Genomic DNA, 13664 nt, shown 5'->3' with positions numbered 1-13664 from the left:
AATGGATGTCTGTGTACATGGTTGAAGAAATGCTTTCTTCCCTCTTCTGTGTCGAATTCTTTCAGAGTTGTAGCTCCTTTTCTCTTTTGAAAGCTTGTGCAGGCAAAGCCTGTTGTCGAATACATGAACTGTTTCTTCTGAGCGAAGTGCTGGAAGCTTTTTCAAAACAGCTTCCGAAGCAGAGGGGGAACCTGTACTTCTGAGGAAGTTTGCTAGATTTTTCCTTATATTATATTATATAATATTATATTATATTATTATATATTATTCCTCATATTATATTACTGTTTTAATGCATCCATCAGTCTCTTTAGCAGCATGAAAATATGTGGCTTTGTGATGGCGCCCCACGGTTGCATTATATGTATCGAGTTTGGTGTGAAATGAATGTTCTCTATTGCTGTTTCGATGATTTCAGGTAAGAAACGAGAAGCCAAGTTGTCACCAATGACAACAGCTTTCTCATTCCCTTCTCTGTGTTCCTGGATGTGGAGCAGAATATTTTGAATAACCATACCTCGAGGAGGTTCATATAAAACCAGCCGCTGCTACTGTTCCTGTAAATAGTTCTAGGTGGCTCATCCTGGGTCCAATTATCATAAAGGTGCTTCGATTTGTAGACAGTCATTGCAGTAATCAATTGCCCTTCTGCTTTGCCTCAGGACATGATGCTCATTTATGACTTCGAATGCTCCTAGACTCTTTCCACGTTTATGTGCTCTCTGCATACTGGAACATTTATCACCCCCCAGGTCTGTAATATTTGTCTGATTATAATTATAAATTAAAGAAGGACGTTTCTATTCTAAAGCTGCTCTCAAATTCTCAAAATACTCTTAGATTTCGTTAGGCCCCACTGATGCCTTTGAAACTTAGATGTTTGTGCTCAGATTCCGCGTGATGTTGTTCCGAGCAACAAATTCGTTCAAAAATTTGTCGCACGGCAAGTTGTCTTTCCACTTCTTTACAACTCTAACTCTCTTGTTGATAATTATTTAAACGATGGTTTGCATGTAGGCCTTTGTTTATGGAAAACCTCAACCTACTAGTACACATAAGTTATCTGCTATTAATTTCACACTCTCAGGCGTCAAGACAGTAGGATGGCCTGACATTCATTGATGTTTGTGACGGACCCCGGTAAAAGTGGTGGTCCAATTAATTTTCTACTTCTTGGCAGCACCTTCCTGGGTAAGTCCTTCCACTCTCACTTCCACAATGGCTTTTGCAATGTCTTCATAACTATAATTTGTGTAGTTTCAGGCATCCAGTTTTCTTTTATACGTTCTGACCATTGTGATGTATTTGCACAGTGAAACCCTATATCAAACGAGAAAACTATATATACCACCGACTGGTTCCGAACACATTTAAACCGTATTTAAAAGCAGTACCGAAAGCTTTCAAAGTTACTCTTAAATTTGAGGTACCGCATTTTATGGTACCTAAACGAACCACGTTCGACTGTTGCCTTGTACAAGGCAATGGCGAGCACCTTCCACAGATCGCAAGATGAGGCGAAAGGGCGTCGCTTAAAGCAGCAGACGCACATAGTGTATCCCTACGCCTAATGGCCACAGCTGGCGATCTCTGTCTCGTAATCAGATAGTTATAATAGCTTTTCTGTAAATGGCTGCTACGTAACTGTTGAATGAAATGTATCTTCTATCGATGTTGCCCATAATGGGTTTGTTAATGTACAATTATTGCCATTAAATGACTATTAAAGTTTGATTCTCAAAGGAGAGTCAGTTTTTAACTAATTATTTCCCATGAACTGATTCGTTATTCACCACCCATTTGTTCCTCCAGTTAGCAAATATCTTACTAAATGATAATTTATTGAAACCCTTAGCTGCCGACAGGTGTCGTTGATATACCTCGATGGGGATAGCTGAAAATGTGTGTCCCGACCGGGACTCGAACCCGCGATCTCCTGCTTACATGGTAGACGCTCAATTCATCTGAGCCACCGAGGACACATGAACAGCGCGACTGCAGGGACTTATCACTTGCACGCTCCCCGTACGACCCACATTCCCAACTGTCCACAATCTCCATACGTAAGGTACCTAATAGATTTTTTTTCCCATCCACTCATAACTCGCGCACACTAAGGTGACGATTTCCGTAAGAGTTCGGGCAGCCTGTGCACATTCGCACATACGAAGGTGAATGGCCGGGTAGCCTTCAGCTATATATGAAGACAGTAACTGCTCTCGAAAGAACACGGTCATCAATGGTATCTGTTATTTCGAGAGCAGTTACTATTTTCATATATAGTTAAAGGCTACCCGCCGGTCGGAGTGGCCGAGTGGTTCTAGGCGCTACAGTCTGGGGCCACGCGACCGCTACGGTCGCAGGTTCGAATCCTGCCTTGGGCATGGATGTGTGTTATGTCCTTAGGTTAGTTAGGTTTAAGTACTTCTAAGTTCTAAGGGACTGATGACCTCAGAAGTTAAGTCCGATGATGCTCAGAGCCATTTCAACCATTTGAAAGGCTACCCGGACATTGACCTTCGTCTGTGCGAATGTGCACAGGCTGCCCGAACTCTTACGGGAATCGTCACCTTACTGTGCGCGAGTAATGAGTGGATGGGAAACTACCTATTAGGTACATTACGTATGTAGATTGTGGACAGTTGGGATTGTGGGTCTCACGGGAAGCGTGCAAGTGATAAGCCCCTGCAGTCGCGCTATTCATGTGTCCTCGGTGGCTAAGATGGATAGAGCGTCTGCCATGCAAGTATGAGAGACCGGGTTCGACACCCAGTCGGGGCACACACATTCAGCTGTCCCCATCGAGGTATATCTACAACACCTGTCGGCTGCTGAGGTTCAAAATGGTTCAAATGACTCTGAGCACTATGGGACTTAACGTCTGAGTTCACCAGTCCCCTAGAACTTAGAACTACTTAAACCTAACTAACCCAAGGACATCACACACATCCATGCCCGAGGCAGGATTCGATCCTGCGACCGTAGCGGTCGCGCAGTTCCAGACTGTAGCGCCTAGAACCGCTCGGCCACTCTGGCCGGCGGCAGCTGAGGGTTTCAATTAATTACCATTTATTCTAGAGAAGCTGCACGATCATCAAACGTATCTGTTCTTTCGAGAACAGTTACTACCTTCAAATATCTTACTGATTTCAAATTATACGTCATGACTTTTTTAAGAGAGGATTGAAGCTGTAGTCTCCCACAGCCGGTTTCGAAACGAAGTCCTACAACATCCAAGAAACGCTATGTTGCAAATGTAAACTTTGGGGAACCTCTTTCTCATTTCGCATTAATAATCGATATCAGGCAAGGCCAACTATGTGTGACGCAACATGTCAGACGCGATAAAACCTATACGTAACACTGAATATAGCAAACGTCCATCATACGTAACTAAAACAGCCCAGTCCACAAGACATAGAGGGTGCGTGTACCCTGCTTCCGCCTGATGCCATATAAGTTTAGTCAAAGACAAAAAAAAAGCGGCACTCCATGAAGGAATTGCTCGAACTGGACGGAGATAGGTAGAAGTTGTGCACAAGTACTGTCAAAGAAATTACTTCAATTTCAGAAAAGTTGGATGATTTATTCAAAAGAAAGAGCATCACAAACTGCGCAAGTCAATAACGTGTTGGTCCACCGCTGGCTCTTATGCAAGCAGTTACTTGGCTTGGCACTGACAAAAATGTTGTTCTCCTGAGAAATATCACGCAAGATTCTGCCCAACTGGTGCACTAGACAGTCAAACTTCCGAAATGGTAGGAGGATCTTGCCCATAATGCTCCAAACGTTTTCATTGGAGAGAGATCTGGCGACCTTGCTAGCGAAGGCAGGGTTCGGCGAGCACAGAGATAAATAGTAGAAACTCTGCGTATGTGCTGGTGAGCTTTATTTTGCTGAAATGTAAACCCAGGGTAGCTATTCATGACGGGCAACAAAGCGGGACGTTGAATATGTTTGACATTCCACTGCGCTGTACGGGTGGCGAGGATGACAAACAGAGGGAGCCTGCTACGAAATAGAATGGCACCTCCTGGCTGCCCGGCAGTATGGCAGGCGACAATTAGGATGGTATCCTATCCAGCTCTGGGACGTTTACAGACACGTATTCGATGGTCATCGGGGCGCAGTTCCAAGTGGGACTCATCACTGAAAGCAATTCTACCCCAGCCAATGAGGTACCAGACCGAAGACGTGTCTGGGCATTCCCGGGGCAGCAGTGAGACGCCAACATCACTGTCGGCCACCATACAACCCGAAAACAGGGAATGATGGTCTGGTATGCCACATTGCGTGAGCCCTCTGGTTGCCATCCGCGGCATTCTTTCAGCAGAGCCGTAGGTCGACAATATTCTACATCCCGCTTTGTTGTCCTTTATGGCAAGCCATCCTGGACTTACATTTCAGCAAGACAATGCCGGACTGTACAAGGGCTATCAAGGTCCAGGACCTCTACCCAGGCCGGCCGCGGTGGTCTAGCGGTTCTAGGCGCTCAGTCCGGAACCGCGGGACTGCTACGGTCGCAGGTTCGAATCCTGCCTCTGGCATGGATGTGTGTGTTGTCCTTAGGTTAGTTAGGTTTAAGAAGTTCTACATTCTAGGGGACTGATGACCAGAGATGTTAAGTCCCATAGTGCTCAGAGCCATTTGAACCATTTTTGAACCTCTACCCAGCTGAGACAGTTTGGAGTAATGTCGCTAGGGCCCTCCAAACATCTGCGGAAGTTGTTTCTGTTGGATAAGTCATCCATTTTTTCTAATATTGTAATCATTTGTTTGTCTGTGCATGTATATCACATTTACTGATTTCCATCCAATTCAGATGATTCTTTGTGGTGTGCTCTCTCTTCTTTTGTATTAGAGTGTGGATCTCTTATGACCGTTCACCCGGCAGTCGCAGATGTTTAGTCGATGCACAGCTCCACTAAGAAGGACGCCACATGGCAACTAAGGCATCCAGTTCTAGTACACTCATCGAATTTTCTGCACACCCAGTAACGATGACTATCCTTAACAAGACACGTCTTCCCTTTCGTAGAAGTAATTATTTCCATTACCCGCAGTGCATAGAGTTCAAGTAGCTCAGGTCTACGGAAACGAAGGCTGTCGTTGAGGGCAGCGCCTGACTGATGGTGACAACACATCTGTTGCTGATGAATGACTGGCATAGCTCACAATGGGACCACCCCTACCCATCATCATCGACTTATGGTATATGCAGGGCTCAGCCAGAAATGAAAGTGGCACAATGGAAAGCTCCAGATGGCCAAGCACTCTGGCTGGAGTTGGGCCTTGGTGTAGTGCCCAGTCGCCGGTTGGTGGAGCATAAAGTGTGTGCAATCGTAGTGCACATTTTTTAATTTTTATTTACTCACAACTTTTACATTGCTACGCTGTAAATAAAACAAAATACTGCTCAGAATATTGCATTTCTTAACATTTTCAATAATGGCACGAAAAGCTAAGGTAAAGGGTAATCTGAGATTAGAGGTAAAATTCCAGGAAGGGTTTTTAGACGTACACTGGTGCTTCGTGTATAAAATTAGATTCTTTCATTATTTTATAGCTGATGATTTACAAGCCGTGAGCTGCAATTCATCGAAAAATTGGGAAACGCATTACCCCTGTGCAGCAGTCGACGTCTGCTCGGATGAAAAAATAAAACTACCGGAAAATAAACTCCTATGCTTTAATTGCAGTCCTTTCTTGGGAAGTTATTTGCAGAGTAGACGCTTTAAGTACAATCCTTCCGTAGAAACTATTTGCAATACTACATCCTATTTTTTCTTCCCTTTTTATTTCTTTTATGAAGAACTAATAAATGTAATATTTAGAGCATTATTTGGGTTTTTTCTATGGACGTAACGTTGAAATTGAAAATAAAAAATTGAAAGCACTTTCCGCATAGGGAGTGATCCCTCGACCATCAGATACAGTTCTATCAGCTGTCCCAACTGCTATCAGCAAACTACGCCCCCGTAACGTTGATCATCCACCTCAGCAGTGCTCACAAATGCTGTTTCATTTCTGGCCAAGCCCTGCATATACTACAAATTAGGCCGAAATATACGAAGACGACTGGGCGCGGGAACCTTGCCAGCAGTGGTTGGAAAACCCGTGCTGCCAAACTCCTTAGTCGGAGTCCTACGGAACAAAATGGCTGGAGACACCACATATTCACAGCAGCAACTACATTCTGTGGTACGGAGCTACCTTTCTGCCACTTTTATGTTGGACGCGAAGCAGTATTTGATGAACACAACTCTTCTTGCATTGTACAATTCCCTGACTTCTTCCTCTATTGTGCCGTTCCCAAATTTGGTGCAAAAGTAATTTGTTATGCACCACAGTAGGAGGCGCGAAATTCGGCCTCATGTATAGATGACTGTGGGTTGTTCATCGATGTTTACATGAGTGAGAAGAGGCGACACCGAGATTCAGTGAAGGTGATTCAATAATCTGGGACTGGTTCTACTGATCGGGAATGGAAATATTAGTGGGGGAGATTGGTTCAAATGGCTCTCAGCACTTTGGGACTCAACTGCTCAGGTCATAAGTCCCCTAGAACTTAGAACTACTTAAACCTAACTAACCTAAGGACATCATACACATCCATGCCCGAGGCAGGATTCGAACCTGCGACCGTAGCGAGTGGGGGAGAGAATTAACATATGTTTTCATCGGCACTCTTCAGGCAGTAGCACGCTTCTCATACTGTGGTAACTATTTGAAATCAGATCATCTGTAAATCGGAAGAAAACTATTACTGTTATTGTCTTTACATTTCGAAGAAGACGATGTCAGATGGATGTGATGGACTGGCCTGGTGTACAGAATGCCACGATGTATGACCCACCGAGCACTTTATGAAATTAACATGAGGAAAAATTTTAAAAAAAGCATGAATTACGATTGAGTATTTTCAAGGTTAGACGAGATTCCCCAGAGAACCAACTGTCTTACTCACGGCATCCATTATATGCATCGCGCCTTCGGAATAAATTATGGTCCCAATTCCTCTCGAAAGAAAATGTGCAAAACAGCAGCCTATGTTGTAAATAAATCATGAAGATTGAATTTCTACCATGGGAAAAACCAGACAAGACGCAGATTCTTTATTTACGTTGTATCGCTTGCGATTTTCGTATTACTGTGCATTTCTTATTAGGTCTGAGAAAACACTTACGACCGTTGTATGATTTGCACAAAATGCTTGGAAACGGTTGAAAGTGGCGAGATGCAGGAAAAAAAGGTACGACAACAAATCATGATCGTTCCCGCGCGTAAGACATTCACGGAGAAAAATATGCAAATAGCTGTAGCAACCAGAATGAGGAAATTACTGACATCAATAATTTCGTACGTGGTAGTTATAATTTCGACACATGTGCGACTACGACGTATTCTGACGAAAAGAAAATCTTTCGAACCTGTGTGGTGTGCTGATTAAAATTTCGTCCATAGACGTACTAACTGTTAGTATTTTCAGTACAGAGAGCTGTCATTCCTACAGATGAGGAGTTGTTTGAGACATCATGGCTTTTAGGTATGACTAAAGTCACTGGAACTTTGCAGATGGAGACTGTAACGCAATATGCCCTGAGCAAGTGCACCTGCTCGTTCTCGGCATCTTCCACAATTTATACTGGAAAGCATTTCAGGCTTTGAGCACTATGGGACTCAGCATCTAAGGTCATAAGTCCCCTAGAACTTAGAACTACTTAAACCTAACTAACCTAAGGACATCACACACATCCATGCCCGAGGCAGGATTCGAGCCTGCGACCGTAGCAGTCGCGCGGTTCCGGACTGAAGCGCCTAGAACCGCTCGGCCACCGCGGCCGGCCATTTACATTTCACCTACTTGTTACATCAACAGAAAATTGAAGCCTTTTGCTTGTAGGAAGATCAGTTGGTAACTTCAAACGTACATTACGCAAAGTATTTTAGACATGGTCGCCTGACTTACGCCGCTTTTCAAGGCAGTCCACAAAGCAGTCTCAAAAATCAGTTGGATTTTCTATCACGGCAGCATCTCAGATTACTTCTCTGACCTAGAATTCATAGATTTTTGACTGAAATATTCAGACGCTGAAGCTATCAACTATTTAATTTTTCCTAATATACTCTTTGGGGTGAAGTCCTCAACGCTTGCTGACATTTTGCATGGTGGACAAATCCGCTCCAGTTGTACATGACAGATTCCTTACTTGAGGAAGTAGTACACACTACAAGCGTTTCAGGATGTAAATCGAAACATCAGGCGTTGCAAAAAGCAAAGGATGCTATAAGGAATTACCTAATATAAAAGGTCTCATACAGATGAGTAGGTCAGGTCGTATCTTGATTGCTTACTGGAAAATCGTAATAGTCACGTAAAACATCCCTTATATCGTATATATGTAGAGAGGGATCTCCTAGCAGTTTGCATGGCAGCTAGGGGTCCACGACACGCGGTCGGCTGTGCACTTGCATAGTAAGCCAACTCAGGGGTCCACAAGTGCACCGCTTTCCAGTCCTCCCTCCAAGGGAAAACCCCAGGCTGTACCGGTCTAACATTCTGCGTGGTGTCTGTTGTTCTATGTCGTGTCTCCCCACCACTTTCGCGCAACGACGCTCTGAGCGTGTTTTTTAGGGGATTGACTAGTTTGAACCTGGGACCTGTTGCTGGTAAGGAGACGCCAGACCACACACGACATGTAGAGTTCAGAAGAGTTCAGTGAGACTAGCGATGATATAATCAAATACTTAATTATTTCAGCCTCAGCTCCACTGCACTCCCTGTAAAAGAATCTTAATACTAACTAAATTTGTTGGAAGGGGTTCAAGGGTTTCCTATGTTTAGTTAGCTGGTAAAATAACGTCGGAAAAGCAGTTAAGTTTACCATTGGAAATTTTATTCTACTCACAAAACATTGTTTGTAAATTGCACTATTGATAAAAGGAAAGGTTTTAATACAGGATGGTAAAAACCAACTGCATTCAACAGAAATGTGAACGAATATTTCCTGAGTGGGTTTCCAAGTTCTACAATGGATCGAAGGATGACCTATGCCATATCACACCTGTAATCTAGGTTTAAATTTTCACTAAAAAGAGAAAACTATCAAAATGGTCTACAGTGGCCCTCAATTATTTTTAATTACTTATCTAACTTGTAAATTACAGTGGCTGAAGTGGCTTCTCAATAATTATATAACGGAAAAATCATCGAGTTTCAGATTTTAACTTACGTAGCAAATGTGAATACCATGAGCTTCAATTGACGATCGACACTAGTATTATGTAAAAAGGGGATTAACAGATGAGACTTCTGCAGTTCTGAGTGAAGCCTTATAAGCTCAGAAATGCGGCATCGCATGCGTTCATTACCTTGTCGGTATTCGTCAGGGGGTGGCGGCCGGCGCAGCTCAATCCAGCTCGCCGTCTCGGAAGCAACTCTCTCCTAACTTCTCCTTACTACAATTTACCGAAGTTGGTTTAAAAAAACTATCTGGCTGTGTTTTCATCTGACCAATCACAGTCTCAATGTTAACCTTAAGCTCCGCCTACAAAAATTCTGTCCATCCAATGAGAAACGTCATACTATTCGTGGTGGGGCAATGTTTTTAACGTTTGCAACGTAACAGAGACACGAAAAAGGCTCATGCTAAAACTTGCGGCTGGTGTGGCTCTCTTAGTGTTTTCGTAAGATCTAGACTGTTCCTCTGGAGGGCTCTATCTTTTAACATGGGTTGGGGGCGGTCCTGGTGGTTACTTTTCGTGGTGGGGCAATGTTTTTAACGTTTTCGACGTAACAGAGACGCGAAAAAGTCTCACGCTGATACTTGCAGCTTGTGTTTCTGTTGCTAGACACTCATTTCAACATTGTTACACTAACAAATAAGAATTATTTCCAAGAATTGCTTTGACAAAGAAATATACATACACAAGTATTGAGATATTATCCTAACAAATGGTACAAATGTTAAAAAAAAAGGGAAAACATCCAACAAGATAATTTTTTATTCTTCGTTTTTATAAGGAGACAATAAGTAAAATATAGTTATTATTTTATTTTTATGAGGATAAAATAAGTGGCATACAATTGTAGTGTTTATTATGCCTTACCTTTGTTCTTTATATACTGTCCATTTCAGAACTAATGACCTATTTTTATCGATAGTCTATTTTTTACTTAAGTCCATAGTCAATTACTGTTATTTTATAGTTTATTAGCTGTCTGGTGTGCTTAACTTATTTAGTTTTTCACACATTTCTTTTGCACAATTCCTACATCACAGAATTTGATTTCACACATTCACACAATCCTATGAATGTTTAAGGATGAGGTTGTCGAATGTTTTTGCACAAAGGTGATGGACTTGAGTGAGATGGATGTGGGCAAGTATTTGATGTACAGCTTCGTTCGTCGTTTCTTGTTGGCTTTGCAAGTGTGTGTTGCTGTTGTGGAGGTCCCATAATGGAATGGATCTGTGAGTGCAGAATTTGGTGGTTTACTGGCCATGTATGCGTGAAAGTCATCATTACGTGTCGCTAAAAGCGGTCGTTTTTCGTTGTAATACATCGCGGGCGACTATTTTACAATAGGATAGGGATTTGGGGAGGTATGTCGTCTATTCTTCACCCATATTCTTTCTTGGTCTCAATCTTGCGAATCTTCAACTTCTGTTCTTCCTGCTTTTTCTCTGCTTCTTACTTGCTTCTTTGTTCTTCTCTGGGCAGGATATGGAAATTTTTATTGATAACTAGTCGCTTTGAAGTTATCCTCTTAGTAAAAGTTTGATAAATTGTTCGGGCGTGTCATTTTTACTTTGTGGAAGTTTTCTTCAGTTTCGTGCATCAGCGTGCTGTTTAATAGCAGTAGTGTGACTTTTACACAAATTTTTTTGCCAGTGGTGGATTGCCAAGCGGTCTTTTCGTCGGGCCGTTTTTTGCTCGCTCCGCTGAGTGGGGGCGTCCTGGGGTTTACGAGCAGTGAAAGTCCGGTGTTTGCTTGTCTGTCCCAGCACCGGTCGCTGTCCTTTCCCTTATCTCGATGCTTCTGCCTTGTAGGAATCGTGTCTTGCTAATTACGTCCTTTTCTTTCTTGATACTTCTCACGTTGCAACTTGTGGGTCGTTGCATCTGGTCTTTGTTGGAGTTTTTACAATGGTTCTTACAAAAAGTTTACTTATAATCATCTAACATATGTCTAGTACTTACATTGTTTCTTAAAAAGCTTTACAAATTTCAGCGCCCTTTCCATGTTACAATTCTAAGATATTTTGAGTCTTAACTTCTACAAGAATCCTCAAATTCGTTTTTTATTTTTGTATAGTGTCATGGTGTATAGCATTTTAGTATTTCATGCTGTTAGACTATCTATGTTTTATCTCTTCACCTTAATCTATGGTACTATTGGTGTTATTTTTGTTTTTGTTTTCATTGAAACTACTTTCTTTTTCCCACTTTCCTCTCTCTCCATTCTTCTTTCTCCTAACGATCTTATCTGCAACATAACCTTGAAATATTTTGCTAATTATTCAAGTAAATAATTTTTCATCGATTTCTTTACGGACTTCTATCATGAGTTGAGGCGATTCCCCCTTTTGTGCATACCATTCTAATTCTTCATCCTCTTTATCTCGTGTCATTCTTGTTTATAACTGGTATTTCTACTAATTTTAGCTTTTGCTCAAAGAGAAGTGTTACATTCCCAAATGTTACACTACCTTTCCCCAAATCTATTATCGCTCGTTTCTCATTTAAAAAATCTGCACCTATAAACAAATCTACATTTAGTTTAGGTGTAATCATGAAGTTGGCTTCGATCTTTTGACCTTGACACGAAAGAGTTAATCTTGTTGGTCTCGTAGCTTCTGCAGCATTGTTTCTAATAGGACCTCTTACTTTAATCTTATTGTTTTCAGAACTGGCAATTCCTCATTGGCATTACACTGCATGAAGAAATTTTCTGAGATCGCTGTCAGTTCACTTCCGCTATCAATTACAAAATTGACTGGGATATGCTTTACCATGGCCTTCACAATTGGTTGAATTTGAGAGGGTTGGTTCTGTTCATCTTCTTCTTGCATCAACGAATCCTCCTCTGAATCATACATGAGTTTTTTCAGGAATTTCCCTTGTGAATTCGAACTTTCTGTAGGATAAGCTTCGACTGCTACTTCTCTGTCTTTTATTTCCTCTTCTGTGTTTCTTCCTTCATTTATGCTTTCTTCAACATCGTCTACTTTTTCCTCATCCTCGTCTATCATCTTCTTCTTCGCTACTTCCACATAATCGCATATAAATTCTGTAATTATCGCTTCATAACTTCCTTCATTATATACGTTGGGTTGTGTGCCCACTAGTAACTTCTTTTCAACTTCTGTCAACTGCGCATTATCCTCATTGAATTCGCTTTCCCTGGTTTCCATCTCAAACAGCTCTGCAATAGTCATTACTTCATCCTTTCCTCCTACATTCGTTGTGCACGCCTCTGGTAATTCATCTTCCTCGTCAGTATTCTCCCAATTAATTTTGTCCCAACTCGATATTGTTATTTTCCTGTCTTTCTTTTCATCTGGTTCCTGCGGATTTGTTTCTTCCTTCTTTTCTTCTCATGATAAGGTACTTACTTATCTGTTCAACGTGCTGCAATTGTCCTGGGTCGGTGCGTCATTCCATTGGGCATGGGCGCTTAGCTGTCAATTCGAACGTTTATGGGGGTTTGGTGGTCTTACCTCCACCTCTTCAATATGTACTCTCTTTTGTTGCTCCGCTTGTTGATACTGGTTTCTTTGTTGATAATTTGTCGGTCTATTGGCGCTCCAATACCAGTTCCGGTTGTCGTTATTCCCTCTGTAATAGTTGTTGCCATTCCTGGGTGAATTAATTGCCATATTCTCTCCTAAATCCATAACCGGTTCTTTGTTGAAATCTATTGTCGTTTCCTGGTGCGACGTTATCACGCGGTTCGTAATTATTGTTTCTTCGTACTGTGTCTTGTGGATTCCACTGCTTTTTGCTTTCGTTTTCACGTGCGCTTCGTCTTTTTCTTGCGTCATCTTCCGAAAATATGAACTCTAGTTCCCTTAGAATACCTTTAAATGCTTCGACGTCATTGTCTCCACGACCTACTAATGATTGCTGGTATTTCAATGGTAACTTCATCGCGCATAATATAATCAACTCTCCGTCACTGTATGGTACATCTAAGAACTGATTTTTCTTTGCCATTAATTCCAAAAATTTCACGGGACTCTTCTCTCCTGAATTTTCAAAATATGGGTTCTGTAATAATTCGTACTTCACTCTGTTCTGTGCTTCGCTGGACAAATATCGTGAGAGAAACTTCTCTCTGAAATCTTCGTACGATCGGCATGTCGCTGCAACATTTTGCATTGTTTCTGCGACTGTTCCTGACATGTGTGCACATATAAAGTCTAATTTGTGTGCTAGCGTCCAGTGTTCTGGTAATCCCACTCGTAATTGATGAATCAAAGTTCGTGGATGTAATGAGTTTCCTTCTCGAAAGTTTTGAAATTTTCTGACTGTGAGGAAATGATCGTAGTCGTACTTCGTCATAGTTCCATATGAAATTCGCGATTCTTTGCCACTTTTGTTTCTGACCATTTCTCCCGTCGTTCTTTCCAGTTGTGGTAGATCCATTGGATATTGTC

The sequence above is a fragment of the Schistocerca piceifrons genome, chromosome 7 (assembly GCF_021461385.2).
Source record: "Schistocerca piceifrons isolate TAMUIC-IGC-003096 chromosome 7, iqSchPice1.1, whole genome shotgun sequence".
NCBI classification, from domain to species: Eukaryota; Metazoa; Arthropoda; class Insecta; order Orthoptera; family Acrididae; genus Schistocerca; species Schistocerca piceifrons.
The sequence above is the reverse complement of the archived record's forward strand: the minus strand, read 5'-3'. Positions refer to the sequence as shown.